Here is a 14,639-nt window from a genome sequence, read left to right as displayed (position 1 = left end):
AAAAAAAAAAAAAAAAAAAAATAGTTCTTGGAGGAAATTAAATGTGCTACTCCAGTGAACATATGAATACTTAAAAAACAAAAAATGCAAAACAATCTTTTATTATACTTATGGAGAAAGGCTAAGTGATCTACATAGACGATCAAGGCAGCTGCAATATTCCCTTAAGCCAAAGCCAAATTCACAGCAATTTTCTGAAGGTTCAGGGAGCTAAGGAGGCTGTCACAGAAAAGTTTGAAGCGAGCAGTGCTTGATTCATGAGGTTGAGGGGAAAAAGCCATCTCCATAACATAAAAGTAGAAGGTGAAGCAGCGGTCCCTGATGGAGAGGCTGCAGCAAATTACCCAATTGATCTAGCTCAGATAATTATTGCAGGTGGCTACAACTACACAATAGATTTTCACTGTAGATGTAATAGCATTCTACTCGAAGAAGATGCCATCTAGGACTTTCATAGCTAGAAAGAAATTGATGCCTGGCTTCAAACTTTAATGGCTGACACTCTCAATAAAGGGTAATGCATTTTTTAGCAATAAATTATTTCAAAAGTATGTATATTGTTTTTTAGACATAATGTTATTGCACATTTAATAGACTACAGTGTAATATAAACATATTTTTTATATGCACTGGAAACCAAAAATTCCTGTGACTGGTTTAATTGCAACGTTCACTTTATTGGGTAGTCTGAAAAGAAAGACACATTATCTCCAAGGTATGCCTGTATTAGAATTAGGCATTACTGGGAAAATGCTCAGTGGGTTAGTCTCCAATATTTCATAAACTCTTGTTTAACGAGTTCTAATTCTTAGGATTTGTTTTCTGGGTAGCAATTAGAAAGGCTTTATACTGTGTATATTCCTGGTTACATTAATATTCAAAATATACAAAATTGATAAAAACTTTAAATTAAGTAATCAATTAATTTTTATTTACCCATTTTTAATTCAATAAATAAAAATTTTATGAAATCCACATTTAAGCTTTAACCTATTAATTCCAATTGCTAAAATGGGTACTTTTCCCTTCTCAAGTAGTTTTTGACTTATCAGACCAAGACTTCAAAGCAGCAGTTGTAAACATATTTAAAAATTATGTAAACCAGGCCAAAAGACAAAGACAAAAAGAAAACCTCTAAAGCTGAAGAGAAAAGCAACTTGTTACATATAGAAAAACTGCAATGTGAACACCATGTAGCTTCTCAGAGATACAATGGATGTTTAAAAGCAATGGAGCATTACATTCAAAGCATTGAAAGAAAACTACTTCAAGCAATAATTCTACACCCAACAAAACCATCTATCAAAAGTGAAGGCAAAATAAAGACTTCCTCAGACAAACAAAGACAGAAATTATTCTTAATCTGCCTTACTAGAAGTAGTAGAAAAAGTCCTTCTATATAAAAGAAAATAACAACAGTAAGTAATTCTAATTCAATAAAAAGTACCAGAAAGGGTAATTATGCAGAAATTTTGAAAGACAGCATGAATATATATTTTTCTTTTATCCTGACTAGTTTAAAAGACAATTACATAAAAGAAGAATTATTATATAAAACTATATTGTTGAGTTTGTAATACATAGATACATATGAAACAAACAGGAAATTCTTGAGAAAAAGAATAAAGGTAAATTGTATCAAAGTTTTATATTTTACTGGAACTAAGCACTTACATACAACAAGATGATAAATTCAGATGCATATTATAATTACAAGAGTAACCACTATGAAAATAACTTAAAATGATCTGGTAAATAATCAGCAAGGAAGAAAAGTTGTACATTAAAAGAAGGCAGTAATGGAGGAACAAAAAAGCAAAAAAAAGTCTTTAAAATTCAGAAGACATTTAGAAAGCATTGCAAAAGAGCAGATGTAAATACACTCATATCAATTATTACACTTAATGAAAATGAATTAACTACTAAAAATGAGAACACTGAAATTATCAGACAGGCTTTAAAAATAAGAAATATTTATCTGCTGTGTATAAGAAACACAATTTAGATTCAAAGACACGAACTGATTGGAAGTAAAAGTTAGACTGCACAGAGGGTAGCCTGAAAACAGTTGGAGTGGCTTTGTTAAAAACAAGCAAAACAGACTTGAAGATACCAAATAGTATTTGAGACAAAAAGAAGGGGATTTCATTACGGCTAAATAGTTAACTCTTCAGAAAGTCGCAACAATTTTAAATATATATGTATTAGGATAGAACAATAGCCATCCAAAATTTTTCACATTCTTATCCTCAAATCCTGTAAATACATTACATTACATGCAAAAGGGAATGAAGTGAAAAATGGGATTAAGGTTGCTAATCAGCTGAGCATAAGACAGGAAGATTACATTGAATATTGTGGGTAGGACCCATGTAATCATTGGAGTCCTAAAGAGTATAAAAGGAAGGCAGGAGAGAACGTTGGTGTGATACAGTGCATGAAGGCCTTGACCCACTGTTGCTGGTTTTGAAGATGGACGTAGAGGCCATGAGAAATGCAATCAGCCTTTATAAACTGGAAAAGTGAAGGAAATGAATTCTTCTCTAGAGCCTCCAGAAAGGGAGGCAGCCCGGCTGACACACTGATTTTAGTCCAGTAAGAACCAAATAAGAGTTCTGACCCACAGGGTTATGAAATAGTATAAGTGTATTGTTTTAAGGCATTAAATATGTAGTAATTTTGTACAGAAGCAGTAGAAAATTAATATGCTTATGCAACTCCATAATAGGGGCCTAAATTACCATAAGCACAAATGGACACAATGTCAGAGAGAGGTAAACAATAAAGTAATTGGAATTTGAAATTTAAAAATATATGTAATTACAATAGCACAAAAATGTTTAGGTATAAATTTAACATACCATATTCAGGATCTATATGCTGAAAATTGCAAAACACTGACAAAATTAATTAAAGAAGATATAGAGATGTACATAGCCCACAGATTAGAAGAATTAATATAGTTAAGATTTCAATTCTCCCCAGTTTTATCTATGCATTTAACTCAATACCAGTCAACAACTCAGTATCTTTCAGTTAATATGACAGGCTGATTCTCAAATGTATATGAATGCCAAATTAATTCCATAAACTAAAGGATTTTTGAAAAGTAAGGATAAAGTTGAAGGATAAATATCATTTTTAAGATATACTATAAAGCTATAATGTGAGTGATATCATAAAAATGTACATATTGAAAAGCAGAACAGAAAAGAAAGCCGAGAAACAAATCCCCAAAATACAGTCAACTGATTTTTGACAAAGGTAAAAAAATATAACTTATGTTTTCAATAATATTAGAATTGCTCAAATATTGGACATTCATATAGAAACAAAAAATAATAACAACACTGTTGTATACCTCACAATCAATAGAAATTAAATCAAATGCATATCAGGCTTAAGTCTAAAATGTAAATAACAAAAGTTTTAGTATAAAACAGAAGAGAAACTGTGCCTAACTTTGGGTTAAAGACTTCTTAGATACAACCTAAAAGTACAAAATCTAAAAAATGGATGAAAGGAAATTTATAAATTCAAAGACATTTGCTTTCTAAAATACACTATTAAGGAAATGAAAAAAGTCACAGACTGGAAGAATATAAATGTACAAGTCATATTTCCTGAAAAGGACTTGAATCCAGACTATAGAAAGAATACTTAAAACTCAATAATAAGAAAATAGTAACTATTGAGTACTAGGCTTAATACCTGGGTGATGAAATAATATGCCCACCAAACTCCCAGGACAGGTGTTGTAACAAACCTTCTCATGTACCCCTAAACCTAAAATAAAAGTTAAAATAATAATAACAATTTTATAAAACACAAAATCTATGAAACACAAGAAAACAAAGTAAGATAAAGTATGCCTGTTTAAAACAAAAAGAATTCAAATAGCCCTTAATGAATGGAAAAATATCTGAATAAACATAATGTAAACAGATGTCAAATAAACACATGAAATGCCCTCAATGCCATTTATTATTAGAGAAAGGCAAATTAAAACCACAATGACACATTGCTACATCAAAATTTAAATGTCTACAATTCCAAAACACTGGCATTCCCAAGTGCTGTTTAGGTAGTAGACTATTCGAAACTTTCATGCATCAATGGTGGAGATACAAAATAATATAGTTACTTTAGTAAACAATTTGGAAATTTCTTATAAACACCTGCTGTATAACTCAGCATCAGGTCACTAAGTATGAACCTTATAGAACTGAAAATTCGGTCGGGTGCGGTGGTTCACGTCTGTAATCCCAAGCACTTTGGGAGGCTGAGGTGGGCAGATAATGAGGTCAGGAGTTCGAGACCAGCCTGGCCAATATGATGACACCCCCGTCTCTACTAAAATTACAAAAGTTAGCTGGGCATGGTGGTGTGAGCCTGTAGTCCCAGCTACTCAGGAGGCTGAGGCAGGAGAATTGCTTGAATCTGGGAGGTGGAGGTTGCAGTGAGCCACCTGGCAACAGAGCGAGACTCCAACTCAAAAAAAAAAAAAAAAGAGAGAGAGAATTGAAAATTCCTGTTCAAATAAAAACCTGTACAGAAATATATTTAGCACTTTATTCATGATTGTCAACCATCACAAATAAATTAGATGTCATCCTCAACTGGTACATAGAAAAACTATAGAAAATTTATGTAATAGAATTCTATTCCATGATAAAAAAATGAACTATGGATTTATGCAGCAACAATATGGATAAATGTTTACTGTGTTTTGCTAAATGAAAGAAGGTAGACCCAAATGGCTACATAGTATCTAATTCCATATACAAGTTATTTTTGTAAAGGCAAAACTATAAGAAAATAATTGTTAAAGTGGTTAAGTGTAAGTTATATGGTTTCCATGTATGTATCTATGTATCTACCTACCTATTTTAGCAATGTAGAGTGAAATATAAAGTGTGATATCAGTAACAAAAAGGTTAAGAGGGGCAATACTAGAAGTATATTATTGTAAGATTTTTATATGCAGCAATATAATATTACTTGACAGGAAACTGACAACAATGTGTACTATAAACCCTAAAGCAACCACTAAAATAACAAAGCACTAAAATACAGCTAAAAGTCAACTTCATAAAATAATACATAACATTTGATTGATTCAAAAGAAAGAAAAGGGTTCATGGAACACATGTGGCAGATGGAAAACAGCAAAACGACAAATCTCAAGGTACTCAGGTAATTGCCAGAACGCCTGTATGAGGATCTCCATAGAAAACAACTATTCAACTAGTCAAAATCATTGGACAATGTTTTAAATTATCTGGACCCTGATCAAAGGGAATAAAGCAAACCAAGAAACATTTATTCAAGATAATCCTCTAAGTCTTATTAAAGACAGCAGGGGACTGTGGCATTTGAGCCAAATGCTTCCCCCATTATTCCAACTCAGAGTTACAGGAGTATATCCCAGAAAGACACAGCATCTAGTGATGATAGTTTCCAATCCCTCCTCTAGAGTCTGCTCTGTAATATAGTCTCCATGCAGGGAAGTCAGGAGTGTTGAGGCCTCCAAACTTCCCTCCCGATCTGAAATGTGTATTATGTATTCCAGTGGGACCAGAAGGTCTTTAACACACATTGAGGAGGAATTCATGTCCAGGCATAAAGTCCCAAACAACAGAGGTCAAAATGTAAGCAATCAGAGAATTCTAACAGCTCCAAGATTCTAGTAGAAACAGATGAAATGACAGAGTAATAACATTTAACACAGGGATACATGGAAAGAGACAGTCAAAGAGGACCTGCTAAGTTCACACTCACCTTTAGTGTTCTGGAAGGCTATGCACATGTGCTAGACTGAAGTCACTTAAGAGCAACAAGAGAGGATAAAAGAGAGGGCGCTTGTAAGCTACTCATTCATAACTGAACAGAGGGAGGAACTGTAGACTCCATGAGATATAGTTAAATATGTTTTTCTCTTTACTATCAACCAATTTTCAAAATAAAAGCCTAATGCAATAGCTTTAAAATTATCATTGGGACTATGATATAATAGCTTTAAAATTATATAATTGGGACTATAACATACAGAAATATATTAAACATGATGGGCAAAAGGAGGAGGAGAGTAATGAGAACATGGTGGAGCAAAAAGCCAATTACATAAAGGAAAATATAATGAGAATAGGAAATGGTAAATAAGAATGCTAACATAAAAATTATGTAAAGTATTTTCTCCTTTCTTCTCTTAGTTTCTTTAAAATTCATGAGATGATAAATGGTAATAATTATAACACGATATTGGGTTTGTAACATATATAGATGTAATATATGTGATAATAGCACAAATATGGGTGGAAAGAATAGAATTACATTGGAGTAAAATTGCCGTATTTCTCTAGAATAAAGATCCCGTAAATCTGAAGTCGATTCTTATGAGTTAATATGCATGTTGAAAACTCTAGAGCTGTCATAAAACTAACTGAAAAAATAAAGCACAGTAGAAAATTTCTACTCAATGCACATGAGGGAAGTAAAGATGCTACAGAGGAAAAAAACATGAATAAGACATACAGAAAGTAAATAGCAAAATGGCAGATATAAATCCAGCAACATTAATTATAGCATGAAATTTGTAAGTAGATTAAGAGTCCAACAAAAGCCAGCAATCATCATACTGAAGTATAAACAACGCCAAAGTATAAGCTGTCTAAAAGGTAAACTCTTTAAATATTTAGGCCAGGTGCAGTGGCTCATGCCTGTAAACACAGCACTTTGGGAGGCCAAGGCAGGTGGATCTCTTGAGGTCAGGAGTTCAAGATCAGCCTGACCAACATGGTGAAACTCTGTCTCTAATAAAAATACAAAAAAAAAAAAAAAATAGCCAAGCATCGTGGCAGGCAGCTGTAATCCCAACTAGAAGGGAGCCTGAGGTGCAAGACTCACTTAAACCTAGGAAACAGAGGTTGCAATAAGCTGAGATCATGTCATGGCATTCCACCCTGGGCAACAGAGACAGACTAGGTCTCAAAAAAAAAAAAAAAAGATTTAAATACGTTGACAGTGAAAAGATAGAAGAATGTAAGCTTGATACAAATAGAAAGCATAACAGAGTGACAGTAGCTACATCATTATCAGACAAAATAAGCTTAAAGGCAGAAATGTTTCTAGAAACAGAGTGGGTCATTGTATAATTAAAGAATCAGTCCATCCAAAAAATATAACTATTGAAAACATGTATCTGATAAACAATATAGTCTCCAAAAAGATAAATCAAAATTGAAAGTTTTTTTAAAATGTTTTCAACAATAACTGTTAGAGATTTTAATAGCCTACTCTGAATAATGGAGAAAAGTACTACACTTAAGATAAACAAAAATGTATAAGACTTGAACAACACTGTAGACCTAAAACATACCTAAAGAACATTCTAACTAATGCCACCAAATGCATATTTTTCTCAAGTGCATATGAAAGATTCCCCAGGTCCACCAGGTCATAACCTACAGCTCAATACATTAAAAAAAGAAAGAAAGAAAACTGAAATTGCATAAAATATATTATCCCGTCACAATACAATTAAAACTAGAAATTAGCAAGAAAAAGATTTGGGGGATATTTCCAGATATATGAAAATTGAACAACATACTTCTGAATAGCCAAAGTGTCAAAGAAGAAATTACAAGAAATACTAGAAAATACTTTGGGAGCAGGTGCAGTAGCTCATGCCTATAGTCATGGCAATTTAGGGAGCCAAGGCGGGCAGATTACTTGATGTCAGGAGTTTGAGACCAGCCTGACCAACATGATGAAACCCAGTCTCTATTAAAAATACAAATATTAACCAGGCATCGTGGTGCACACCTGTAATCTCAGCTACCTGGCAGGCTGAGGCAAGAGAAACACTTGAACCCAGGAGATGGAAACTGCAGTGTGCCAAGATCACACCACTGCACTCCAGCCTGGGCAACAGAGTAAGACTCCTTTGGGATAAGTTAAAATAACATATAACACCACAATTTATATGCATTTGAAAATTCTGTTGTTGGTTAGTTTCTCATAATTTTCAATTAGGTTAAAATAGCTAACGATGTTCAAGTCTTCTATTTTTGCATCATTCTGAGTCTTCTGAGAATTTTTTGTGAAGACAGAATTAATTGAAGATTAATTGGGAAAAGTACATATAAAAGATAAAGGGGAGGGGAAGGAGAAGATAAGGAGAGGTTTCAGGGGGCAGTACAGCTCTGATACAGAATAAAAGAGAAAAAAGTAAAGAAGGGAGATTGGGTGAAGTGAGCCTCAGATCACTGCACTGTTCTGAGAAAGCTTAGTTCGAGTTAATGGATAATTATTGAAAACTGCTTGCCAATTAGAGAATTCCTCTGCTGGGCATGAACAGCCTTCGTCAGTACCCTGATCATCTCACATTGACTACTGGCACCCTGGGAGAAGTGTGGCCATGACGCTAATTATACAATGGACCTGCAGAAGCAGCGGCTGGTGAGCATCGGTCAATGTTTTGCACACAAGTTCTCTTGAGTGGCACTCCGTCTCTACCAGGATGCTATTACTGGTTTGTACTCTCCTTATTCTATCACCTACTGAGAAAAAAAAAGTGTTGAAACATACAGATAAAACTGCAGGGTTTTCAAAAATTTCTCCTATCAGGTATGCTTTATATATTTCGAAGTTCTGTTATTGGGTATACTAACAATTAGAACAGGTATGTCTTCTTGATACCTGGAAACACCTATAATTTTCAGATGTCTTTCTTTATTCCTTGTAATATTCCTTGTCCTGCAGTCTTCTTTTCAAATATTAGTGCTCGATATCTTAGTGTTTACATGAGGTATCTGTTGCAATCCTTTTTTCCGTTAATCTATTTTACCTTTATATCTGTTTCCCCCCTAGGAGATGTATGATTTGGTCTTGCTTTATTATCCCAATGGATAATTTCTGTTTTTTACTTGGGATGTTAGAAAATTTATATTCAAACCAATTATCAAAATGATTTGGCTTATGTCTAAAATCTTGCTAATTATATTCCATTTATCCCATCTGTTCTTTTTTTCCCCTTTTCCTGCCTTCTTAGGGATTGAGTAATTTTGCTGTTCTATTTTATAACCACTATTGGCTTATTAACTATACATCTGAGTTTATTCTTTTATGTGATGCTCTCAGATATAAAACATGCATGTTTTACATATTACAGCCTGCCTTCAATTGATGTTATAATTTTTCACATGTAAATATAAATATTTACAACTTTTTTCTTCATTTTCTTCCTCCAATCATCTATGCTATTTTTGTCATTTATTTTATTTGTATGTCTATTTTAAGTTCATTATTTATTTTTGGTGTTTTTGCATTAAAATGTTTATTGATTTTTAAAGAAAAATTTAAATCTTATTTCTGGTGTCCATCATCCTTTGTGAAGTTCTAAGTTTCCAACTGCCACCAGTTTTCTTCACTTTCAACAATTTCCATTTTAGTTTCTTATAACATATTAGTGTTGAACACAAATTATGTCAGCTTTTGTTGCTAAACATGTTGCCTTCAGTTAGTCTTCATTTATTAAATATATTTTCACTGCACTTACATTTCGAAGTTAACTTTTAAAATAATTCTTGCCCTTTAAAGGTTTAGTACCATTGTGCTGGCTTTCATTGTTTCTATCAAAAAGTCTTTGAGTTACCTTATCTGTTCTGTAATATAATGAGAGTTTTCCTTGAGGCTGTTTTTAGGAAATTCTCTTAGTCACTATTTAGAATGTATTCTGTGTGTGTGTGTGGGGTGTGTGTGTGTGTGTGTGTGTGTGTGTGTGTGTACGCATGTTTGCTCTGCTTTTCAGTGGGTGTTTCTGGGTTTTTTTTGTTGTTGTTATGGTGGTGGTGTGTCTTTGTGTGCATACATGTTTGTCATGCCAGGAGTTTGTTTAACTTCTTAAATCAGTGAGCTTATAATTTTTATCAAATTTGATTCATTTGTAGTCATTAATTTTTCAAATGTATTTTGCCCCTCCCAAACATCCTTTTATTCTTTTCTGAGAGTTCAATTACACATGTATACAACAACTTGATACTCACTTTACTGAGATTCTCTCTCTTTTTTTTTTTTTTCAGGTTTTTTCCCCCAGCATGCTTCACTTTGCATAGTTTCTGTTGGTGTTCTTCAGGTTCACTAATCTTCCTTCTGAATTATCTTGTCTTATCTTAACCTTATCCAGTGACCTTTCCAGTTTAGACATTGTGTTTTTCATCCTTAGAATTTTTTAATGTTTTCATATCATGCAATTCTTTCTTCTCATTTTCTTCAAATAACTGAACATAATATAATTACTGTTTTAACATTCTTTGATGCAAATTCTACCACTTCTGTTTCAGAGGATTGCATTTCCATTTAGTGATTTTTCCCTTGCTTATAGATACTATTTTTCCCCACCTTTTGTCATGTCTAGTAATTTTTTACTGGATGTTGGACATTGTAATTTTATGCTGGGGGTGTTTGGATATTATTGTCAGCCTTATAGAATGTTTTCCTTTGTTCTGATAGGTTCTTATATAACTTGGAACCCTGTTAGGTCAATTTGAAACTTGCCCTCTATGCTTATTTTTGCATGGCTACTGTGGTCTTTACTCTAGGGATAGCTCTGCCCTATTACTAAGAAATTGTTCTTTGTGAGTTATCTACTGAATACTTTGAGTGAACAAAAAGAGCACTTCACTCTTGCTGGTGAGGAAACTAATGAGTCATAGTTTTGAGTTAGCTCTAGGGGATTTTCAGAAGTTCTTAAATCTCACGGAATTCTTTTTTAAACCTCATACATGTATTTGTGCATTTTTAATATTCTTTTAACTTATGGAAACACCTAGTAGACTTAGGAGTTTCTTTTTCTGCATGATCTCTCCTCTACAGAATTTCACCTTGTACACTTCCCTCACTTCAGTATTCATTAATTCCAGTCTCTGATTCCTTGATGCAACAAAACTGCTGGGCCTTACATGGAACTGTCCGTCCCTACACTGTCATTCATAATATGCCTCCAGCAGAAGGGTGATTTTATAGCTCACCTTGTTTGGTTCCCTTTTTGTAGGGATAATAAACCTGTCCTGCCTATTTTTCAATGTCTGAAAAGGTTGTTTTATATAGTTGCTTGGAGTTTCTAGTTTTATGCTGTGAGGTGTTAAAATTGGCTTCTATTATTCTATCATGACTAGAAGAGGAATTCTGGCATCATTTTTAATAAGCAAATATTGGATTCAAATTAAATGTTCATGAATAGAGGACTGGTTTTAAATGACTGTGTTGCAGCCTATCTGTGGAATTACAGATATCACTTAATACAATGGAGTAAATACTTATTTGTATTTTTTGTTTCCAAAACATTTTCATAAGTAAAAATATTACTGTACCATTAATATTACAGTAAAAATTACTGTACATTAATACATACTATATAAACAACTATACATAGTTATCATATATTTAGATATGTAAATATACGTATATATATATATATATATTGAACTACTTTTCTGAAAGAAGGTCCACGATTCTTGAGGTGATGGTTGGGGTTGGGTAAAAATGGCCTGGATGGTTATAAATAAGGAATTTCCAAGCCGGGCGCGGTGGCTCAAGCCTGTAATCCCAGCACTGTGGGAGGCCGAGGCAGGTGGATCACGAGGTCAAGAGATCGAGACCATCCTGGTCAACATGGTGAAACCCCGTCTCTACTAAAAATACAAAAAATTAGCTGGGCATGGTGGCGCGTGCCTGTAATCCCAGCGACTCAGGAGGCTGGGGCAGGAGAATTGCCTGAACCTGGGAGGTGGAGGTTGCCGTGAGCCAAGATTGCGCCATTGCACTCCAGCCTGGGTAACAAGAGGGAAACTCCGTCTCAAAAAATAAATAAATAAATAAATAAGGAATTTCCAAGTTTTGTATTATATTCCTTGACATTTTAGAATATAAGCATTTGCATATTCCTTATAAAATTTTAAAAAGCAGAGTAGATTATTTATTCATTCAATAACCTTGTTGGTTGTTAAACTTAAGGGCCATTTTGATATTATTACAATACAAAGGAGTATGCCTGAAATATGGTACAATAATTATTTCTGTATTTTATAATAGTACTGTACTATAATGACAGCACTAAAATCTCCAAGTCTTAGCCATATACAAACCTTATTATTTATTTTTAAGATAACTTTTCATAAAATCTTGTTTTATTTTTCTTTGATTTCCAAATTGTTTTCTTTTTTGGCAGAATACTCCTTATCATATATCAGTGTTCACAGGTAATTGCTATCTGGGTGTTATAAGCATTTCTATAGGTTATGAATACTTAAGGAAACATCTGTGATCAAAGTTTATAATATTACTTTAGTTCATTATCTTTAAAGCATTTACCCTAAATGTCTGATGGTATATATAAAAGGTATCTACTTAGAGATATTTCTGTTTTATGTATTAGGAATGCAAATGTATGGGAGCTGAATGAGTTTCAAAATTTTATAACTAACTGTTGCATTTAAAGAGACATTTATATTCTGGAGTGGAAAATGATTGCAGTGATGTTTTTATCAAACAACCTCATGGTTTTATGAGGTAGTATTACAACCTATAAAGTACTGTCTTCAATCCATACAAAACTGATATTAGAGTGAGAATAGCCTCTTCTAGATACTCAGCAATAAAAGGAAACATTCAAGTTGTCTCTTTGTGAACTCTTCAATAACTTTAAACAATTCACGTGGTTTTATTCAAGCTTCCCAACCTTCTTATTTTTATCCTACAAAACTATGTTGTTGAGAATACTTCAGGAAGAATGTGGCCTGGAATATAACCCTTAAGATAAAATGCATACATATAGCCTTAGTCATGTTCCTTATAAATCCATTTTACTTTCATAAGCCATCATCATGCAATGTTATGCCAGTGTAAGCAAAACTCAAAATAATGAGAAGAGGCTAAAAATCTCTCTCTATTCATTCTTTTCATGCAGTTAAAGAAAAATGAAAAGACTCAATAAACATTTACAATGTATCATGCTATTAATTAGGTCCTAGGAGTACCAAGAGAGACATAAATATACAAATATGTAATTATAAGAGAATATTAAGTTATATAAAAATATAAAATATGGTACAGGAATGTAGAGAAGGGAAAGTCAAGTCTATCTAAATGAATCACAGGGACAAAATATACATGCTGGAAAAGGAACAATCAGTAGAAATTTTTTAGAACAAACTACATGTGGAAGGGAATGGTATTAGACACAACTAGGAGAACCACTGACTTTGTCTTCCATATGCACAAATAACAATGATATACATCCACAAACATAAGTGCAGCAGTTTGAGGAACTGTGGAACACCCTCCATACCCTTGCCAGTCTCTATACTTACACAGCCTTCTTGGACTTTTTTCTCTGAGATAGGACAAAGAAAAGAACAGCTTGTGGAATAGCAATTGCCCAACACAGCTGCTTTCAGAAATCCCACTCATTCTTAATATCCAACTATACTTAGAGTGCTCTGCTATTTGTCTGATATTCAATGATTAAAATAAACTCTCCACTGAGTTTGCAATTTATTTGTATTTACTGTGTGGTGGGCAACATATTCTGCTTTACATTACAAGTATCTTTGTTTCTATTTTGTGTCTCATAAAAAAAATATAGCTTTCCTCTTTCCTTCCTCTGTGATGGCTAAACTTGCCTTGTGTGTAGTATTCATTTAAATAGTTGTTTAATTTCATTTCATTCACTGACTCTTAAGATATAAGGTGATTTAGTGCAATTCATTACAGACTTTCAACAAGTGAATGAAGGTAAGAATGGTTACATTAAACAACAAATAAGACAATGTACATTAGTTTACAAAATTAAAGCTCCAGATATTTCAGAAACATGTTTATTAGCTTTTTTGTTTCCTTGAGTGAGTTCCTCCCCTATAATCCATACATATTCCTGGGTATCAGAAAATAATCTGTCATTTACTGTGAGATTTTCTTAAATCATTGAATTACATGGGGACCTTTTGGAAGTCTTGCATTTTTCTTTGATATCAATAGTCTACTACGATTTTTTTTTATTAGCCTGATGCCAGTGAGTTAAGAGAAACATGATCAGTCTTTTCAGCAAGGAAAAAATATGATAAGTGTCTGTGGAGTTCTCATTCTAGAAACTCTCTGTCTTCCCTGAAAACAATGGTGCTTCCTGAAATTTGACAAGACCCATCCTTCAAGTTATGAAAAAATAATCAAAAGATCAATAGGAGCTCACCAAGAAGCATTTTTCTGAATTGAATTGATATTTTTGTATCAATCAATCTGCTTGGAGCACAAATTTTCACGAAAATAGATAAACCACTGAAGTCCTCTTTGGGATCCATGTGGTATATGACACTAGACTGACGAAGATATGACTGTAAGTTTCCAGAGATTATACTTATTTTCTAATGTTTCAAACATAAAATTTGATTGGAGTTTCCTATTCCCTGTGTGAAGCCGCTTTTCTGTCTTTCTACTTAGCGAGACTAACAGTGATGCTGATACTCACATCAACAACAACAACAAAAAAATCAAATTGTATATAAAATGCACATATCATGTTGCTTAATTGTAAGACAAACTACGACAGAATTCCTCTGTTTATAACCTTAAAAAAGGTGGGG

The sequence above is a fragment of the Cebus imitator genome, unplaced genomic scaffold (genome assembly GCF_001604975.1).
Source record: "Cebus imitator isolate Cc_AM_T3 unplaced genomic scaffold, Cebus_imitator-1.0 Scaffold20, whole genome shotgun sequence".
NCBI classification, from domain to species: Eukaryota; Metazoa; Chordata; class Mammalia; order Primates; family Cebidae; genus Cebus; species Cebus imitator.
Note: the sequence above shows the minus strand (reverse complement) of the source record.